Genomic DNA, 21,165 nt, shown 5'->3' on the forward strand with positions numbered 1-21,165 from the left:
CGCTCCAACCAAGCTCAGGTTGATCCACTCCACTGCTGCTGCTGTTCTTGGTGATCATCCCACTGTACTGGCATCTCCAATACACTGGGGGTTTTCTGCTGAAACTAGGCTTCACCAACAGCCTCTCATAGGTGCTCTTCATGGTGCTAAGACAGCTCCTTTGCATGGCCCCTTCAGTCTTGGACCATCAACTACAACTGAGGCTGCACCTTCACCAATGGCCTTCCATACCCTTTCAGAGTGCTAAGCCTTAGCTGCTCTTCATGGCCCCTTCATGCTTTCAAAACCAATACCACCTGGGTGACTCTTATACATTGTACAGCTGCAGCACAAAGTACAACCTTGGCTGCCTCTGGAACACAGCTTCTTTGTGCTCTCAGAAAACATTTCTCAGAAGATTTCACCTCAAATATGCTGGTCTCTTCTTAATCACCACTAATTTCTTAGCTCCAGCTGACCAGCATCAGTAATCACAGTAACACAAAGGTTTCGCTTTAGAAGTTCTGGTGTCTTGTTAATCACAACTAACTAAACCCAGGTAACTAAAACCACAGAATTTTCACAATCAAAAGAGCAATGACTTTGATAAGAGTTATTATTCTTCCTTCTGAAATTTCACAAGCCAGGCCTTCATAGTTTGTACTGTTCTCAACATTATCTTCCGAGCTCCTACAGAACATCCCACAGAGCCCACAGAGCCATTTATTATATTAGTCAGGCTTCTTAAGAACAACAGAACCTATAAAATGAAAAAATATTTTATAAGTTATATATTAGAATATATAAATGAATATAAAAGAATATAAATTAATAGTGAATTTATAAATGAGTGAATATTTGTTTGTTTGTTTATTTGTATGGAATTTATTAGAATGACTTACATGCTGTGGTCCTGCTAGTCTAATGATGGCTGTCTCCCAGAGGGTGCAAGAATCTAGTAGTTGTTCCGTCCACGACATTGGATGTCTCAGCTGGCTTCAGTATATGTTGGAATCCTGAAGAAGTAGGCTCTAATACTTATGAAGAAATGGACTTGCCTGTAGGAGTGCAGGCAAGCAGGCAAAGAATGAGAGTTTCCTCCTTCCACGTCCTTTATATAGGCTGCCGGCAGAAGGTTCAGAACAGATAAGAGGTGGATCTGCCTGCCTCAACGATCTGGACTAAAGAATGACTTCAGGTGACTCAGTTAAGCAAAAATCCTTCACAGGTGTTCCCAGACTGTCGCGCCCAACCTCAACCGGCAAGGAAGACACGACCAGCAAAGATCTTCTTCAAGCAGTTTTACTCAGGAACCTTAATACAATCTTCTGACCCCGGAAAATCCCTGCACCACACTTAAATAGCTAGCACTAGCCAATCCTAGCAAGCCACGTGGGATAGGTTGTACTTTGTGGAAACGACCAGGCCAAGCAGGAACAGCCAAATAAGGACTTGTTTTTCTCAAGGACTTGTTTTTCTCAATGAGCAGATGGCAGGAACCGGACTTGTTTTTCTTAATGAGGGGAAGGCGGAAATCGGCGCCTTCCCCAGGGCCCGGGACCTCGCAGCCCTCTACAGTTCCCCCTTTTTGTTTTATTGGCACCCAGACGACACTGGCACATACTGAGCGCGGTGACTCCCCCTGTCTTAGGATCGTCCCTTCGTGTACCCGTCATAGGATTACCTTGTCGTCCTCAAGGCTCCATGTCTTAGGTGAGAAGGGAGGTTGCCCGTCACTGAGTAGGGTCACTCGATATGCTCAGGGACGATGGAATATGCCAGGGGAAACAGGGGCCCAGTAGAGTAAGGGTGGCTATATATCTTATATGACTGTGAGCCACGCCTGGGGGGGACTGTCCTGCCTCAATGACTGCAAATGCCTGCACGACCATGGTCGCATGCCGCCTCTGTACGAACCTCATCCTGCACAAACACCACAGGCTCACTAGGGAGACCAGCAGCAAGAGTCCAGCTAGGGCTCCCATACCCGCCCACTCCCTAGATGATTCACAGCAGCAGCAATCCAAGATGACAATCCCGAAGCCAGTCCAGCATCCGTACGCGTGGAATTCACGGTCACGATGGCTACACGTAGCTGATGCTTTAAAAAATCGAATTCTCCAGTCCAATTACCCAAAAGATAACTTAACAACTGCTTAGACAAATTAAAGGAGTGGGCTTAACGGTCATGACGTATCAGCATGGGTCTCGGGAACATCGATAGTATCCCCCACCGGGGCTCTGTTTGGACTAGCACTTGGGTCACCCCGAGAGAAGTGTCAGCAACAGCAGGATCTTCATTCTTGTTGCACCTCCTGGTCAATCTTTCAGGGACCCACAACGGATCTTGCCGGTCCTGAGGAAACACACAAACAGACCCTCTCGCCCACGCCAGAACGGGATCTGGCCCATGCCATAAGCCAGTGATCACATCTTTCCATTTCACATAACCTTTCAACATGCCCGCCCAACATTGATGTCGGGCAGCGGCAGAAAGGCCATCATTATTCATTTGTAAATCTTGTAACAATCTTCACCTGTTTAAATTAAAATTTTTTTTTTTTTTTTTTTTTTTTTTACAAATACTGGATCTGTTGGTACCTTAAAACAGCCCAAGGGCAGCTGCTAAGAGCGAGCAATCAAGATAAGCATTCATCCCCAACAGCCTTGCCACTATTAAGGACCTTAACAGGGTTTACACACATAGAATGATAAAAGTCAGAACAAGATATAACATGGGTTTCACAGAGGAAGTCCAATTGAGAACAGTTTGTTGGTTGAGATAAAGAATGACCAACTGAATCTGAATATTAATGCTATTCTGCACAGCCAATGCCGTGGCAACTTCTCCAGACTGTATCCATAGTCCCACAGTCCCAACGACAACTGTCAACTGAGATATAGCCACACCGGCCACTGTAGCAGTAGTGGCTGAAATGGCGATGGCAGCAATGACTGTTTAGTAATGCCAAAGTCTCTTTTTATGCCTGTAGAGTATCACTGGGAATCAGCCTTTATCCAGAGGTATGGGGATCACACCAGGAACTCGAACAATCCATGTAGAATCTTCTTGTTCCCAACAACTGGTCAGTAGGATAGGACCTGGAAGAACAATTGAGAATCTCCTCCCTTGACACTGTCCTAGCCCCATTCAGAACCAAAGGAAAAGGGGTGCCAACCCACATGGCACAGATTTTAGAACATTTTTTCTTTCTTCTTAGTTGACCAACGTCTCAAATACTGAAAAGAAATACTGAATCTTTTCTGGAGCAGCAGCTACTCCCAAAAATTTAAAGCACATTGTAAGCTTGTAGTAAAATTAAAATGTCTATATAATGAATAATACACTGAAAATTTCAAAGTCTTCTTGTATTGAAGCAGTGACAAAGAAAATTTTTACATAATGTAGGGCCAAAAGTGATTCAAGGCAAAACTTTCCAATGGTATCACTTTCATGGGCTTTCCAAAATTACAAGCAAACTCACTAAATGAAAATCTTTTACAATCACCAGGATGTAAAGAAACAGCATAAAATCAATCTCTTAAATCCATAATAATTTTACATATATTTCTAGAAATAGCAGTTTGAGTAAACAAATAGTGTCTATAGCCTCATCAACCTTTTGTAAATCCTGTTAACAATCTCCACCTGTTTGATTTTTCTTAATTACAAATATGTGTGAGTTAGAATCTTGAGCTTGTCTGTGATCAAACTGTAAACTGTAGCCAGTGTAACACTGGCAATCTTTAACCACAATCTTTAAGCTTCCCTTTAACACCAGAGCACAACCATAACTTTGGAAAACAAAACTCAACCTCCAACAAACCATCTATTCTTCAAAATCCAGTCTTTCCAAAACACCAAGTTCATTCCTCATGCTTTAAAGTTTGACCGCCAATTCTTGCATATGAATGGATGATGGTGCAGGCTCTAATTTCTCAACAAAGAGACATTGTCCTAAATTTTTATAAGTCTGGTTTCTAGGATAAGAATTATATTAAAATATTATTCCAATTAAGACCTGTTTCCCTGGATTGGCTCATGCCACGTGTTGTCTAAAATTACTCTATCATGGGGTTTAAACAAACTTTATGTTACCAATGTTATAACCATACTCATTAACTTAAAAGCCAGTAACCTTTAACCAAGACAATGTAGAGGTATTATACACTTAAAACCAATCAGAAACAAAAAATGAAGTGGCTACACATATCTTTAATATTTAAACCAATCACCATTTTTACTTTTTCTAGTTATAGTTTTGAGAGAAACACCTTGTCACCTGTTGAGTCCAATAATCCCAGTCAAAAAATTTTTCTAAAAAAAATTCAGTTCCATTACCATAGAAGCTCCTAGTGCCTTTAGGATCGGCCAGTGTAAACATTTAGCCAGCCCCCTGGGGAGCTTCCTCAGCGGACTTAGGCTTCTAGCTACAGATGCAGGCTCCAAAAGCCAATTGAAACTTTGTATTTGTTCCTTTCTTGAAAGGAGTTAAAACTACATCAATGGGTGAATCAACCAGCATTTAAAGTTTCAACCATTTTTTTTTCTTTCAAACATGAAACACAAAACATTCAAACAACGAGAAGCAAAACCCAGACATAAATTGACATACATGGACAACTTGGTGCACCAAGGACAAACAATAGACATAGAGGAAAAGAATTGGGATGGTGTTCAAACAAAGGGACCCAGACATCCTAAAGGACCCAGAACCAGAAATAAGCACTTCTCCAAGAGGAGCCAGCAAGGAGGCAAGACGTCTCCCACCTCCTTCTGTTCCCAGGAGAGCTCCAAAAAGGCTTAAGCTCATTTCCTTCTTTTGCCAAAACATCTGTGGAGAATCCGGGAGGACTGTTTCTCTCAACCCCATTCTCTCTCTGGTCTAGGGTGTAAACTGTCTCCAGTCAGGGTCCAAAGACCAAAAGCATCTATGAGAATTGACTTTGTTTCTCTAGATTTTAGCATAACTCTAAGAGAACACATACACAAAACTTTTTACCATTATCATCTTGTCCCCTTTTGACAAGGCTTACTCACCACTACCCCGAATCTTTATCTTTGTACATGCTTTTAATTTCTGTGATCCTTCTGAATTCTGTTTACTGGGGCCTTTCCTGGCCCATTTCTCCCAATTCTCAATCTCCCTTTCCAATCCAGAATATTCAAACTGCCACTAGCTATAAACCAAGGACTAACTTGTTCTATTAATTCCTGTAACTCATCCTCAGCATCCGTCCCCTCTGTCTCTCTGTCTGTATCTGATCTTTCCGTATCTGTTTCTTTCTCACTTCCTTGCTTTTCCCATCTTTCTTCCTGGAGCATTTAGAGAGCTGCACCCTTTTCTAACACTTCCTGACAGCACCTCTGATCCTCCAAGCAATTTTCAACCAGACGCCAAACTTGGCGGGCTCCTGGTTTTAAGGTTCCTTGGGACCATGCAAGGTCTAAGTCTTAGCTAGTTTGTCCCAACAGGCAACAGAAAGATTACCTGAGACTGTGAACCAGGGTGCAATGGCTTTACATTCACCAGAAACCTCTCTATGGTGCTCCTTTTTATCTTTAACTTTCTTGATTCAAACAGCTCCTGAAGAGCCAGAAAAAATCGGGTGGGATTTACAAAATCCCTCTCACAGCTATAAAGGCAAAAATGATTCCCAAATGAAAAAGAGGTTTAGAAAACCACAAAATAAAGAAGATGAATAAATCCATGACTACAAGGCTGTCTGTTTTTACCTTGGTTCAAGCTACTACCATGAACTTTACCTTCGGGTTACATTACTACTAACTTTTCTTGCTTACCCCTGAAACTTTATAGCCGCTAATTTCCCTTGGTCCTTATCCCCACCTTTACCTTGGGAACTTTTCCAGCGCTGCCCTGACTGCAAGTTCTGATCTCCTTCCCGCACGGTTCTGATCTCCTTCCCGTTGGTTCTGATCTCCTTCCCGTCGGCTGCCACCACTTGTCTCGCCCAACCTGACCCCGCAAGGAAGACCACGACCAGCAAAAGATCTTCTTCAAGCAGTTTTTACTCAGGAACCTTAATACAATCTTCTGACCGGAAAATCCCTGCACCATTACTTAAATAGAAGCTAGCACTAGCCAATCCTAGCAAGCCACGTGGGATAGGTTGTACTTTGTGGAAATGACCAGGCCAAGCAGGAACAGCCAAATAAGGACTTGTTTTTCTCAAGGACTTGTTTTTCTCAATGAGCAGATGGCAGGAACCGGACTTGTTTTTCTTAATGAGGGGAAGGCGGAAATCGGCGCCTTCCCCAGGGCCCGGGACCTCGCAGCCCTCTACACCAGACATTTTTGAATTTTAAATAATTCTAGATAGAGTCAAATTGACAACAGTGATTAGCCACCAGAGTCATGATGAACATATTAATGTACTCTTGAATTCAGTTTGTAAGTATTTTATGAATAATTTCTTCATCTGCACTCATTCAGAAAATTGTCAGTAGGTTTGTTTGTTTGTTTGTTTGTTTATTTTTACTTGTCAGGTTACTTTTGGCCCTTGGAGGAGTTTGGAAGCTACCTTTTCCTTTATCTTATAGACTAGTTGAGGAGTGTTGCCACTAGGTCTTATATAAGATTCAGCATTGAACGTATGCTTTCCTTTTTGTTTTTCTCCCCGCGGAGGTGTTTTGTTTATATGTCAATATTTTTGTATATTTAGAATCAGAATCCCAGGACTTTCCCTCCTGTGTGTGACGGACTTGGTTCTTCATGTTCCACGATGCCAGATGAAGCTGTTAGTACAATGAGACCATCTCAACAGGGAGCGGATAGATTATTCTGTCTTTTTCTATGACTTGAGCTGCACCTCACTTCTGGGGCTGAGCACTCCAACTTTGTTAGCCAGGCTGTTAGTGCAGGAGAGTATTCCTTGCTCCTTCGCCATCAGTGATTTCAAACTTAGCAAGGTTAGAGAAGCCAGGCAGTGACATTAGCGCAGTGTGATACAACCAGTGTTTGTTCTCTTTTCAGCGTCATTGGTGACCTTGAGAAAATCAGCCAGGACACTTATGCACACTGTTACAGTGTCACTGAGAGACGGGGAGGGGCTGATGAGGCTTCCCGCAGTCTCATTGATTGTTACACATGTATATTAATTTAGTAAAAATCCCTTGATTTAATATTGTTAGCTTATATGGGCCTACAAATGTATCTCCCCCCCTTTTTTTTTTTAGATTTTTCAAAGTATTCTCAAATGGTGATTTGTGCTGGTTGGTCTCTGCTGTGGTAACGCTTTATTACTCATTGTAACTCTTTTACTAATGAATCTGCTCATTCTTTTGGTTAGTTGAACCAGTGTTGTCAATATTATTTATTTCCAAAATAGCAACTTCTCATTCCTTTGATTCTACTATTCTTTCAGCCTTTGGTTCATTATTTTATGTCCTTCATTTCTTTCCATCTACTAACTGTGTTTTGATTCATTTCTTGCCTTCCTAAGACTTTGTAGTATATCTTTAAGTTATTTATTTGAAATCACCCTGATTTTTAATTGTAAGTATTCATGGTTATAAAGATTTTTGAGGGCTGGAGAGATGGCTCAGTGGTTGAGAGCACTGACTGCTCTTCCAGAGGTCCTGAGTTCAAATCCCAGCAACCACATGGTGGCTCACAACCATCTGTAATGGGATCTGATGCTGTCCTCTGGTGTGTCTGAAGACAGTGACAGTTGAAATCAATCAATCAATCAATCAATCTTAAAACAAAAAAGTTAAAAAAAATTCTTGAAGGTGTTCTCCTTTTTCTCTTGATCCTAGGAGTTTTTAAAATTCCTCCCTTGAATTTTTATAGGGATCCACTTATTATTTAAAACTGTATTGTGTGAAAGCAAAGTATGTATGAAAATATCATAATGAAATCTATTAATTTTTATTTTAATTAAAAAATAATTGAGAGTATATTGTTAAATCTCTACGTGTTTGTATAGTTTCTCATGCTATTGATAATTTCATTCTGATATGTTCTGAGCACTTACTTAGAGTCTCTCCTACTTACTAAGACTTCTTTGTCCTAAAATATGATCTACTTTGGAGAAAGCTAAAAAAAAGTATGTTCTTTAGCTGTTATATGGACTGCAAATGTCTGTTAAGTTCATTTGATCTATGGTACAGTTTAACTCATTTTTTTTCTTAACTCTTTTTGTCTGGATGAAGTAGAATATATACATCAGTAAGGCACTGACTCTCCGAGTTGCCTTTTGTGGCTCTCTCCCATCTGCATCCCAATTTCTCTAGCTCCCTGTTTCTTCCTTTCTAGTCCCCAGATAGTCTCAAACAATGGGCCACATTTAAGATTGTGCTTGACTTTGTCCTTCTGAGATATAGGGAATGATAAATGAATTTCTTCTCCAGTGCTGGTCTGCCATGCAGGAGTCATTGTCTAAGTTGTGGCAAGTTGGCCTTTAAATTGAACAGTCACACTACTCTTTTACTATATAAAAGTAGAAAACAAGACACTTTTCTAGTCTAGGATAACTGAGGGACAAGTTTATGAGATAAAGGATAGCAGAGTACAGAAAAAGTAGAGTGCTGCTTTGAAGAGAAGAATATTAACCTTTATTGGTACCAGGGTCTTAAAGGTCAGAATGTGGGCCCTGGCACTCCTAACATTGTAGACTAGGTGATCTGTTCACAGTAAGCTAAAAGACACAATGAGAGCCAATGATAATAATGGATGATGATGACGACGACAATGACAACAACAATGATGATGATGATAGCTTATTTAATGTTACTGCCTTAAGAGGAGGAACAAAGGAGTCCAACAGAGCCCCCAAGTTCATTTTCTGAATCCCGGCATAAGGTTTATGTTTAATAAACAAGAGGTATGCATAACTAAGTAATTCTGGTTCAGGTGTGGTCTCCTCGTCATTTGGGAGATTTCTTATTCAAAGTACAACATTCTGGCTCTCATAGGCTCATGGCCATCTTAAGATGCAAAATGCGTTTAGTCTTCAAAAGCCCTCTTAGCCTCTTTAACATAAATACTATTCAGAAGTCCAAAATCTCTTTGAGACTCAAGGCAGTCTGTTAACTGCACCTCTCTGTAAAACTTTAAACATTATTCTTCCAGTATACAGACACAGAATATACATTCCCATTCCAGAAGAGAGAGAGAGAGAGAGAGAGAGAGAGAGAGAGAGAGAGAGAGAGAGAGAGAGAGAGAGAGATGATTTGGTCAAAACAAGACTGAAATGGAGTCTAGAAATCAGCAATATACATCTCTCTTTTGGGCTGATTCTCCTCCCTGTATTTGTATGTCCAAGAAAGAGAGGGCAAGGGGAAGGCCTGACAACAGACAAGGAGAGCATGGTAGTTGAAGGAAGATGTTAGATGATTACATTTTGATACGAAGCAGAACAAAAAAGCAACATTTTATATGCGTATATATTTTATAATTTCACATTCGAATATTTGCTTTGATTAAAGCAGTCTTTGAGAGTGAATGCTGCAGATGATCGTTGTAGATGCTCATTGGGATCTCTGCCTCAGGATCCAGTTCTTTCTGTTTTGTTTTACTCATTGGGAAATGTCAAGACTGCCTTTCTATTTGAAGGGTGAGGGAGTCATTCATTCCATTACAACTCCACTCCTTTCCTTGATATTTTTTTCATAGTTGGAGCACTTAAGGCTTAAGGGATGTGAGGAAGTCTGTGAAGATTTGTTTGTTTGGGGTGTTGGTTGGTGAAACCAGGAACTACCACATTGTAACCTGGCACTGATTGGCTAAGTCTTGCCCTCTACCCTGACCCTGAGAGGTCTTTAAAGGTACGAGTTAGAAGTACCTTTGTGCTGTTACAGGATAATCATCTCTGAAGAACCAACTAGACGGAGACTATATGCTGTTACAGGGTAATCATCTCTGAAGAACTAACTAGACGGAGACTATGTGCTGTTATAGGGTAATCATCTCTGAAGAACTAACTAGACGGAGACTATGTGCTGTTATAGGGTAATCATCTCTGAAGAACCAACTAGACGGAGACTATGTGCTGTTACAGGGTAATTATCTCTGAAGAACCAACTAGACGGAGACTATGTGCTGTTACAGGGTAATCATCTCTGAAGAACTAACTAGATGGAGACTATGTCTGCTGCTCTATCTACCAGGATAGAGCAGACACAATGAAGACAGGGAGTTGGGGATAGTAATTATATGCTGTTAGTTTTTTTTAAAAAAATGGAGTTTTGCTTATTCTGTTCTGACCCACTTACTCCTTGCCCACGTTAGTTAAATGCTTGTAGTTAGTTAATTGCGGTGTAGACTCCCAAGAGAAATGGACTCAGTTTCAGTTAGAGCAGCACTGACAATGTTTGGATTGCCCATCTACTCTGTATAGAATATTGATTCTCAGGGATTTCTGTATTCCATTAGAACTTCTTTTTTGTACTGTTGATAGTATAGCTCTATTTAGATATATACAAAAAAATAAATAATTTTAGAAGCTTGAATCTGAGTTCCAGAGCACTCTTACAGACTTTTAGGCTCTTGTGACCTAGGACACATTGGACTAGAGACACATGATTACAAATAGAAATACAGTTTACTAAAAGAGAAAGCACTTTCAAGAATAGGAATAGACAGAATGCTCCAGTGGTGCAATCGGTTAGCACGCGGTACTTATAAAGAATAGGAATAGACAGAAAATAAGCTGAGGGGAAAAACATGAAATCAAAAGTTCAAGGCTTATGAACTCAAACAAATCAGCATCTTTCCTCTCCTCAAAGGATAAACAGGCTGAAAAAGAAATTAGGGAAATGACACCCTTCACAATGGTCACAAATAATATAAAATACCTTGGTGTGACTCTAACCAAGCAAGTGAAAGATCTGTATGACAAGAACTTCAAGTCTCTGAAGAAAGAAATTGAAGATCTGGAAGATGGAAAGATCTCCCATGCTCATGGATTGTCAGGATTAATATAGTAAAAATGTCCATTTTGCCAAAATCAATCTACAGATTCAATGCAATCCCCATCAAAATTCCAATCCAATTCTTCACAGAGTTAGAAAGACAACTTGCAAATTCATTTGGAATAACAAAAAACTCAGTATAGTGAAAACTATTCTCAACAATAAATGAACTTCTGGGAGAATCACCATCCTTAACCTCCAGCTGTATTACAGAGCAATAGTGATAAAAACTGTATGGTATTGGTACAGTTTCAGGTAGGTAGATCAATGGAATAGAATTCAAGACCCAGCAATGAACCCATATACCTATGGTCACTTGATTTTGACAAAGGAGTTAAAGGACTGAAGAAGCTGAAGGGATTTGCAACCCCATGGGAAGAACAACAGTATCAACCAACTAAAACCCCCAGAGCTCCCAGGGACTCTAATCCACTATCCAAAGAGAACACTGGGATGGACCTATGGTTCCAGCTGCATATGTAGCAGAGGATGGCCTTGTTGGGCATCAGTGGGAGGAGAGGCCCTTGGTCTTGTCAAGGCTGGATGCCCCAGTATAGGGGAATGTTAGGGGAGGGGAGGGGAGAAGGGAGAGTGGGTGGGTGGATGAGAAATCACCCTCATAGAAGCAAGGAGTGGGGGGATGGGATAGGGGGTTTCTGGAGGGGAAACTGGAAGGGGATAACATTTTAAAATGTAAATAAAAAAATCCAATAAAAGAAAAAAAGTTAAGGCTATGAGTCACATGGCCCTTTTAGGTCATTTGTGTTGCACCTACCTCTCCCATGATTGTATGCTCCGGCTTTTCTTGAATATATGCTGATTGTTGTATGTAGTCCAGGTGGGAAGCGTTTCCAATCTTTCTATAATTGTCTCTTCTCATATATTTATTTTGATCCATGGATATCTCTGTCTGTCTGTCTGTCTGTCTGTCTCTACCCTCCTCTCCCCCTTAGCCACAACCTCTTCCTGAGAGATGTGCTCTCACATATTTTTTGGAGAACAGAGTCTATTTTCTGTCACTACTCCCATCCTGAACAGAGGCATAGTTCCTGTGAGGAACCACAAGCCAAACAAATTAATTGATAATTCTATAAGATGTGGCAAAACACAAAAGGACAGTTTTAAGTAGTAATCGTATGGTAGAATAGATGAAAAGGGGAGATGTTATGACATTGTAAAAATGAGTAACTTTTAGTAGAAACAAAAGCAAAATAGTGTAGTAAACCAGAGCATAAAGTAAGGTTACAATGGGAACAGGAAATAGGAAGTGGACATGCAGCTTAGGTACTGGATTCTAAAGGCACTACTTTTAGGAATGGCATTGGTTCTCTGGCCAGGAAAGCCAGAAGGGAGTTCTGGTTTGTTTGGTTGCTTGCTATTTATTTATTTATTCCATTCTTTTCTCATACAATAAATCTTGACTACAACCTCTTCTCCCTACAGTCCTCAGAGATCCCCCTCCCCCAGATCCATTATTCCTCCTTTCCCTTCAGAAAAGAGCGCCCCCCCCCCAGGGCTATCCACTGACTATGGCATAAAAGGATGCAGTAAGACCAGGACAAACCCCCATCATCAAGGTTGGACAAGGCAACCCAGTAGGAGAGGGGTTCCAAGAGCAGGTGACCGCGTCAGAGACATCATCACTCTAGGAGTCACGCAAACACCCTGAGCTAGGCAGGTACAGCATGTATGCAGAGGACCTAGGGCAGACCCGGGAAGGCTCCATGGTGTCTGCTTCAGTCTCTGTGAACCCAAGTCCTGCTTAGTTGATTCTGTGGCCCATGTTCTCCTGCTGTCCTCCATCCCTCTAGCTCCTACAGTTCTTCCTCACCCTTTTTCGCAGGGTTCTCCAAGCTATCCCTAATGTTTGGGTGTTGGCCTTTGCATCTGCTCCCATTAGTTGCTGAGGAAATCTCTCTGAAGGTGATTGGGCTAGGTACTCATCTATGAAAATAGCAGTTGAAGTGATTAGGAACCATGATATCATTGACTGTTGTTGTTGTTGTTGTTTTAGTCAGTTGTGTTTGGTTATACCCTAGGTCTATGAGCTGTCCAGCTTCTGGTTCTTGGCCACTTAGGCAGTGTTGAACATAGGCGCCCTCATGTGTCATGGACCTCATCTTAGACCAGTCATTGGTTGGCCACTCCCATAAGCTCTGAGCTACCATTGCCCCAGTGTTTCATGCAGGTAGGAAAGGTGTGGGTTGAAGGTTTTGTGGTTGGGCAGGCATCTCAGTTCCACAATTGGAAGTCTTGCCAGCTTATTGAGAGTGGCCAGTTCAGGCCTCATATCCTCAATTTATTAGGGTCTCACCCTCATAGGTTCAGGAAGTTTCCATCCCACTAGTTTTCCACATTGGCCCCTAAGTGCCCCACTAGTTTAGTCATCGCTTCCTGTAATCTCTCCCTCCTTCTGTCTCTCTCTCCCCAACCTGGTCCCTCCTTTTCCCATCCCCACCTGCTCTCCCTCCACCCTCCAACCCTGTAATATCTGTTCTATTTCTCCTTCCTAGGGAGATCTATGTGTCACCTCTAGAACGCTCTTTGTTACTTCTTTCTAAGCTATGTTAAAGAGATGCACTGTTAAACTGCTAGTGTAGAACCTCTTCAATTTCTTTACCAGGGCACTTAGTTCTGTGAATTTTCCTCTCAGCACTGCTTTCATTGTGTCTCATAAGTTTGGGTATGCTGTGTCTTTATTTTCATACAATTTCAGGGAGTCTTTAATTTCTTTAGTTCTTCCCTGACCAAATTATCATCCAGTAGAGTGTTGTTCAGTTTCCATGGATATGTGGGCTTTCTGTTGTTTTTACTGTTATTGAAGTCTAGCCTTAGTCTGTGGTGATCTGATAGTATGCCTGGGATTATTTCAATCTTCTTATATCTGTTGAGGCTTGTTTTATAACAGACTATAAGGTCACTTTTGGAAAAGGTACCATGAGGTGCTGAGAAGAAGGTATATTCTTTTGTTTTATTGTGAAGTGTTCTGTTATGTATCTGTTAAATCCATTTGGTTCATAACTTCTGTTAATTTCACTGTGTCTCTGTTTAGTTTCTGTTTCAATGACCTGTCTATTGGTAAGAGTGGGGTGTTGAAATCTCCCATTATTATTGCGTGTGTTTCAATGCGTGTTTTAAGCTTTAGTAAAGTTTCTTTTATGAATGTGTGTGCCTTTGCATTTGCGGCATAGATGTTTGGAATTGAGAGTTTATCTTGGTGGATTTTTCCTTTGATGAGTATGAAGTGTCCTTCTGTGTCTCTTTTGATAACTTTTGGTTGAAAGTCTATTTTGTTGGATATTAGAATGGCTACTTGAGCTTGTTTCTTGTGACCATTTGCTTGGAATACTTTTTTCTAGCCTGTTAGTCTGAGATAGAGCCTGTCTTTGTCACTGATGTTTAATTCCTACACACACACACACACACACACACACACACACTCACACACACACACACAAATTATAATGCTGGGTCCTGCTTTCTTGCCTGTGCAGTCTGTTAGCTTCTGCCTTTTTTATTGGGAAGTTGAGTTCTTGATGTTGATATCAAAGACAGACTTTTGTTGGTTCCTTCCTGTTTGTTGGTGTAGTTGGTATCATGTGTATATGTGGTTCTCTCCTATTGGGTTTGTTGTGAGATGCTTAATTTCTTTTTTTCCCCCTTTGGTGTAGATACCCTCCTTATGCTCCTTATGTTGGCGTTTTCCTTCTAGAATCTTCTGTAGGGCTGTATTGGTAGATATTATTTAAATTTGGTTTTATCATGGAATATCTTGGTTTCTCCATCTATGATGATTGAGAGTTTTGCTGGGTATAGTAGCTATGTTAGCATTTGTGCTCTCTTAGGGTCTGTATGACATCTGTCCAGGATCTTCTGGCTTTTATTATCTCTGTTGAGAAGTCTGGTGTGATTGATAGGTTTGCCTTTATATGTATGCCTTATCCCCTTACTACTTTTAATATTCTTTCTTTGTTTTGTACATTTAGTGTTTTGATTACTATGTGTAATTTTCTTTTCTGGTCCAATCTATTTGGAGTTCTGTAGACTTCTTGCATATTTATGGCCATCTCTTTCTTTAGGTTGGAGAAGTTTTCTTCTATGATTTTGTTGAAGGTATTTTCTTGTTCTTTGAGCTGGGATTCTTCACTCTGTTGCATTCCTATTATTCTTAGGTTTGGACTTTTCATTGTGTTCTGGATTTCCTGGATGTTTTTAGGAGCTTTTTGTGCTTTGTATTTTCTTTGACTATTGTGTCACTGTCTTCTATGGTATCTTTTATGCCTGAGCTTCTCTCTTCCATCTTTTTTATTCTGTTGGTGATGCTTGCATCTGTAGCTCTTAAACTCTTTCTAGGGTTTTCCAATTCCAGGGTTGTTTCTGCCTGTGATTTTTTTTTTATTGTTTCTACTTCCATTTTTAGATCTTGGACTGCTTTGTTCAATGCCTTCACCTATTTGATTGTGTTTTCCTGCATTTCTTTAAGGGATTTATTTGTTTCCTCTTTTACCTGTTTGCCTGTGTTTTTTTGTATTTCTTTAAGTGAGTTTTTTATATCCTCCTTAAGCATCTCTCTTATCTTCATGAGATGGGAATTTAGGTCAGCATCATGCTTTTCAGGTGTTGTTGGGGTAGTCAGGGCTTACTATGGTGGGAGAATTGGGTTCTGATATATTTATTGGCTTCTGTTGCTTATGTTCTTGCACACTTGCCTCCTGCCATCTGGTTATCTCTGGTGTTAGCCAGCCTGGTTGTCTCGTCTGGGTCTGCCTCCTGAGTCCCTGGTTGTAGCAGATCTCCTGGGAGACCTATTGTCCTAACTGCAACAGATCTCCTGGGAGTCCTGCACACTGTTGGAGGTAGGGGTGGGGGGAGTGAGAGGGCAGACAGACCAATCTACCCTTGCAAAGGTGCAGACTGGAAGGTGTTCTTTGGTGATCTTAAGAATAGAATTAGAAATTCTATCCTTTGAGTCACTGAAGCAGCAGGGGCCATAAGTGTTCATCTATGTATGTGTCTATACATCTAATATATTTATGATCTATGATACTATGAGACTTGGCAGCAATAGTTTAGTAGTATTGAATGCCTCATGCCAAAATTTGTTTCTAATATGATTGCCCATTAAGAGGAATAAGGGCTTTCCTTAAAGCAATGGTATGCTGTGACAAAACAAAGAAGTATTGAAAGAATGAAAAAAATGTTCAAATCCTATAGGATTCAGGGAATCCCACTGGCCAAATTATGGGTATTTTCAATGCCAAAATAAGCAATAAATGTTACTCATTGAATAAATTGAAATTCATGAGTATGTACCATATATACAAGCACAAGAATGAATAAAGAGGCTGGACAGAAAAATAAGAATATGGAAGACATTGTTGTTGAGTGTGATTTGAACTGTGCAGACCTGGCCCAAGAGATTTCAGTGGAGAAGAATTTCAGTATGGCCTAGAGACTGTTTTGTGTGTATTTGGTGAAGTATGTGGCTGCTTTTTGCCTTTGTCCATAGAGTCTGCCTGAGGCTAAAGTCAATATGTTTATACTAATTGCATTAAGCAAGGGAGTCTCAAAAAAGCCCAACAGAGACTTTGTTCTCTGGTTTTGTCTTATGAAGCGCGTTTTAATGAGAAGGAGAAAGCCAAGAAAGGAAAATTACAAAATGTATCATTCAAGTATTAAAGGAATGGAGCTAAATCTGTGTCTGTGAGATAACGGATTAAGGGACTGGGACTTTGTTGCAAGATGCCAGCACCCAGCTAAATTTAGGTCCAGGTGTGGTGGTTCACAGCTTTAATCCAAGGAGACAAAGCCAGGCAGATCTCTGAGTTTAAGGCTAACCTGGGGCAGAGCAAGTGCTAGGTGAACCAAAGCTTAAGTCTAGGCAGGATGGTACACACCTTTAATCCCAGGACATAGAGGCAAACAGATCTCTGAGTTCAAGGCCAGTGTGGTGCAGAGAAAGTTCCAAGTAGAGAAAAGCATAAATCGAGGAAGGGTGGAATATATCTTTAATCCCCACCACTAGGAGGGCAAGCATGCAGACCACTGAGTTTAAAGTCAGTCTAGAGAACAAGTTCCAGGATAACCAAGCTTGGCAGAGAGTAAATTCATTGAAAAAAGAAGCTGGTGACAATGTAATATAACAAGGGGATCATGTTCCAGCCCCCAGCCAGCAGCTTTAGCCATGTGGCTCTGAAGCACAGAGTCAGAATAGAAGGACTGCTGGGATAATTGATCCTGGTTAGCTGGCAAAAGTTAATGGTGATTAAAGAAGAGATCAGCATGCTGAGATGAAATTTGGGAAATGTTTCCTGAGCTGCACAAAGAGCCATGTTCTAGACATAGTCAGGTTACATTGTGCTTCCTAGCTGGACTTCTGATTAAGTGGGGGTGATTACAGTTAGGTGATTGGATGTATCTCAGATGAGGACTTTGAACTTTGGTGATTGGTTTGAAAGATATGAAGGGGGTCATGGGTAGCAGCTGAGGCTGGCACAGTGAGGAGGCCAGGAAGGTGCAGCATCAATAGCAGTTTGATGGCCCAGACTGAAGGGATCATGCAAGAGGTTGAGGCTTGGCACCATGAGAGGGAGCCTATGAGGCTATTGGTGACCTGGTTGCAGCAGAAGACCCCAGTGTATTGGGTGCCATGGGATGACCACTAGACCAGCAGCAACATGGGTGGATCAACTGAGCTGGGGTGCTACAGAGGGCAGAGCTAGATGACCCCAGCCCTTTGGGGGATCATGTGGATGCCAGACATTGGAACAGGCTGTAACTGTTAAGTTGCCTTGGAGACCCCAAGATGCCAGAGTCATGCACTGTCTGCTCCTCAATAACAAGTGGAACCCAGCCCAGGAGAAAGGGTGTGTTTGCAGTCTACAAAGATGAAAAAAAAAGGTTGGAGATTTGAAGACCACTTTGACGTCAGACATGGAGATGCAAAGGTTTGGGGTTTGCCCAGCTGGTTTCCTGTCTTGCTTTTGAGTGATTACAGTTAAGTGACTGGATGAATCTCAGTGGAACTTGAACTTTGGTCTTTTAACATTGTTGAGACTGCTATAAACTATGGATACCTTTGAAATTGAACTAAATACTTTAAAAAAAATGCTATGTCAAGGTATGGCCCCCATAAATTTATGTGTTTAGAACAATACTATAGGGACCAGGAGTGGAGATATAATGGTTTGAATATAGCTTGTCCCAAGGGGTAGCTATTAGGAGAGTTTGGCTTTGTTAGGTGGTGGTGTCACTGTGGGCGTGGGCTTTAACACCCTTGTCCTAACTGCTGGAAATGTCTTCTGTTTGCCTTTGGAACAAGATGTTGACCTCTTGGCTCCTTCTGCACCATGCCTACCTGGGTTCCTGCCATGTTTTTCTGCCTTGATAATGGTTGAACCTCCTGAACCTGTAAGCCAGCCCCAATTAAATTTTTGTCCCTTATAAGAGTTTCCTTGGTTAAAAAAAAAAAAAAAAAGTTGCCTTGGTCATGTATCTATTCACAGCAGTAAAAACCCTAACTAAGACAAGATGGGTCATATAGTAGATTTACTTTTGGCTTTTTGTGGATTTCCACACTGATTTCCAAGAATGGCTGAAATCAGTCAAACAAACAGTCTGTGAGGTTGTTTCCCATTCCTCTTATCCTTTCTAACATTGCTGTTGGTTGTATTGTTGATCTTTCCATTCTGACAGGAGTGATGTGTTGTTTGATTTGCATCTCCTGATTTCTAAGGACAAAGAGAAGTTCTTACCTATTTTTATTTCTTCTTTTGATAACCGTTTAGATCCCGAGCCTGTCATTTTGTAAGCTACATCACTCTCCAATAAATATGAGAAAAACCCAAATTAAGAAATCTTCTATAAAGTTATCAACAAATGATGGCTGAGTCAAGAGGGACAAGTTGTCCCAAGTTGAAGGCCAAGGAGACATTATAGTGCAGTGTGAATGAGCCTGAGGATATTCTGACCCTGGTCACAGTGGGGGGTGGGGGGAGCTTAGGCGGGCTCTCTGTGACAGTTGTGCTGTTCTAGTGATTTTGATTGTAGTCTGGCTAATGAGGATGAAACTCTTAATTTTAGGAAACGTACACCAGTATTAAAGGTGCATGGGCATTAGGTCTGACAATTTCCATTAGTTTGGAAAATATTAGTATGTGTTCTTATGATTAGATAGTGTTAGTTTAGTAGTAAAATGTTAACAATAGGAGAAACTGAAACAAGAGACTACAGAGTTCTTTGCAGTAATAGTATAATTTTTAAATTCATTTCAAATTATTTCATAATAAAGTTAGAACAAAATGCTGTCTTTTCCTCAAATGCTGAGAGTACCCATATATTTCACACTCAAAGCTCTGCTTACTAAGAAAAAAGTTGTGTGTGAGGTCTGTCTGTCTTTTTTTCAGAGTGATGTAAAAGTGATTTTAAATATTTACACAAAATAAATGAATGGGAAATTAGGCCTTAAATATAACAATGTAAATATGGGACTTGATAGTTTTTTTTTAATTTCTGCAAAAATACCCTACAGTCTAAAGAGCATAAATCATTTCTTAACAGAAAGAATTAGGAAGAAAAGCATGCTGGAGGACAGTCACCCCAGGCGTTCATCCCTCTTACCTAACCAAATGACAGACCTTGAAGCAACTGAAAGCTTTAAAAATAACTAGCTCTGAGTGTACCAAGATAGAACCATTCCACAAACGAAACAAATCCTTCTCACCTTTAAAGAGGACAAAGAAAAAGGCATTATCGTGTTTTACGTAAATTGGAATTTAACATTTAGCAGTTCACACTGTTACCGACTTCTCTGCTACTCAGGAGAAGCTGGGGAAGGAATCAAAAGCTTGTTCTCGTTTGCTCTTCCCTCCTCCCCTCTTATAGTGTTGTGTGAAGAACACTTACAACATTAGGACGTGCGGGTGACAACCAAGGTCTCAGGCTTTCTTTCAGAGCTGTTATGGCCGACAGAGCTAATTTCATTCACACTCTTTAGTCTGACATTCAGGTCTTACATTAGTTTGGTGGTAGCATATTTTCCTTATTGCTTGGTAGAAATCTTTGAACAGGCTTCTATTTATTTTAGAATGAAAAACTGGACATAATCACATAAAATTATCTCTATTTTCTAAATACTTGTAATACTTCTTTCCCCCTCTGTAGTAGTCACGTGCATGTGTGCGATGTTTTTATGCTATGTATATCCTCTGGTGCATATATGTTCTGTTGTTGGGTGATTCTCCTCCTACCGTGTATGTCTCCCAGGCATGGATCTCAAGGTCCTCCTGGTGTGGAGGTAAATGTCTTTACTAGATGAGCTATTCAGTTGGACCTAGGGAAGCTATTTCTTTAATTTTTTCAATAATAGATTTAATTTTATTTTTTTAAAATGCCTATAAAATCCCATAGATGCCTACCAGTGGCCACCCAAAACAAACAAAACAACCCCAATGACTTTCCCTTCCTCAATAGCCATCATCACCAATAGTTCCTCAGCGGGGTTAGGCCTCAAGGGCCAATCCTTTTCAGCTTTCATTTTGTAGAAGTTGGCCGGTAGCTTTATGTGTGTGAACAGCTCCCCAGCATTTCACACGTATCTACTCTATCCTGTGCTTCTTACATCTCCTCTCCCAGATTATGCAGTGTTTCCTGAGTCTGGGGTTGGAGGACATGGATAAAGACGTCCCATTTATCACTGAACCTCAGTCATTATTCTCAATACTTTGATTAATTTGGAATCTTTTGTTAACATACCCTGCAAAAAAGCTTTTCTGATCAAGATTGAAATTAACCAATCTGTGTGTCTAACATAAATATTTAGAAGGTAGTTTGGCATAATCATTTAGGAAAAAACAATAGTAGGTTTCCCCTAGGCATCTGACCTCCTAGCCATGAGCTTTTGAATGGGTTTACAAAACTGGGCATATAGTAGATCTCAAATCCAGTCAATTGGGGTTGATTGCCCCAATAACTATCACGCCAGTGTTTCACAGAGTGGGCATCTCTCACCTGGCAGGTACTGGAAGGTCAGTATTTTGTAGTAGAACCCAGCTCTGGGTAAGATCTTCCTCAACAACTTGCATACCACTTTCTGGAGCTAGCCAGATCAGTTAGGAAATTGATTTATCTGTCCTATAACCCAAGTGTGCGATATCTTAAAAAAATAAGGTGCAAGAACTAAGCTTCAGCTTGAAGGAGGTCCTGAGGAAAGGGGGTGTCTGGGGCAGTGAAAAGAGCAATACAACTTCTAG

Source organism: Rattus rattus, chromosome 11 (assembly GCF_011064425.1).
Source record: "Rattus rattus isolate New Zealand chromosome 11, Rrattus_CSIRO_v1, whole genome shotgun sequence".
NCBI lineage: Eukaryota > Metazoa > Chordata > Mammalia > Rodentia > Muridae > Rattus > Rattus rattus.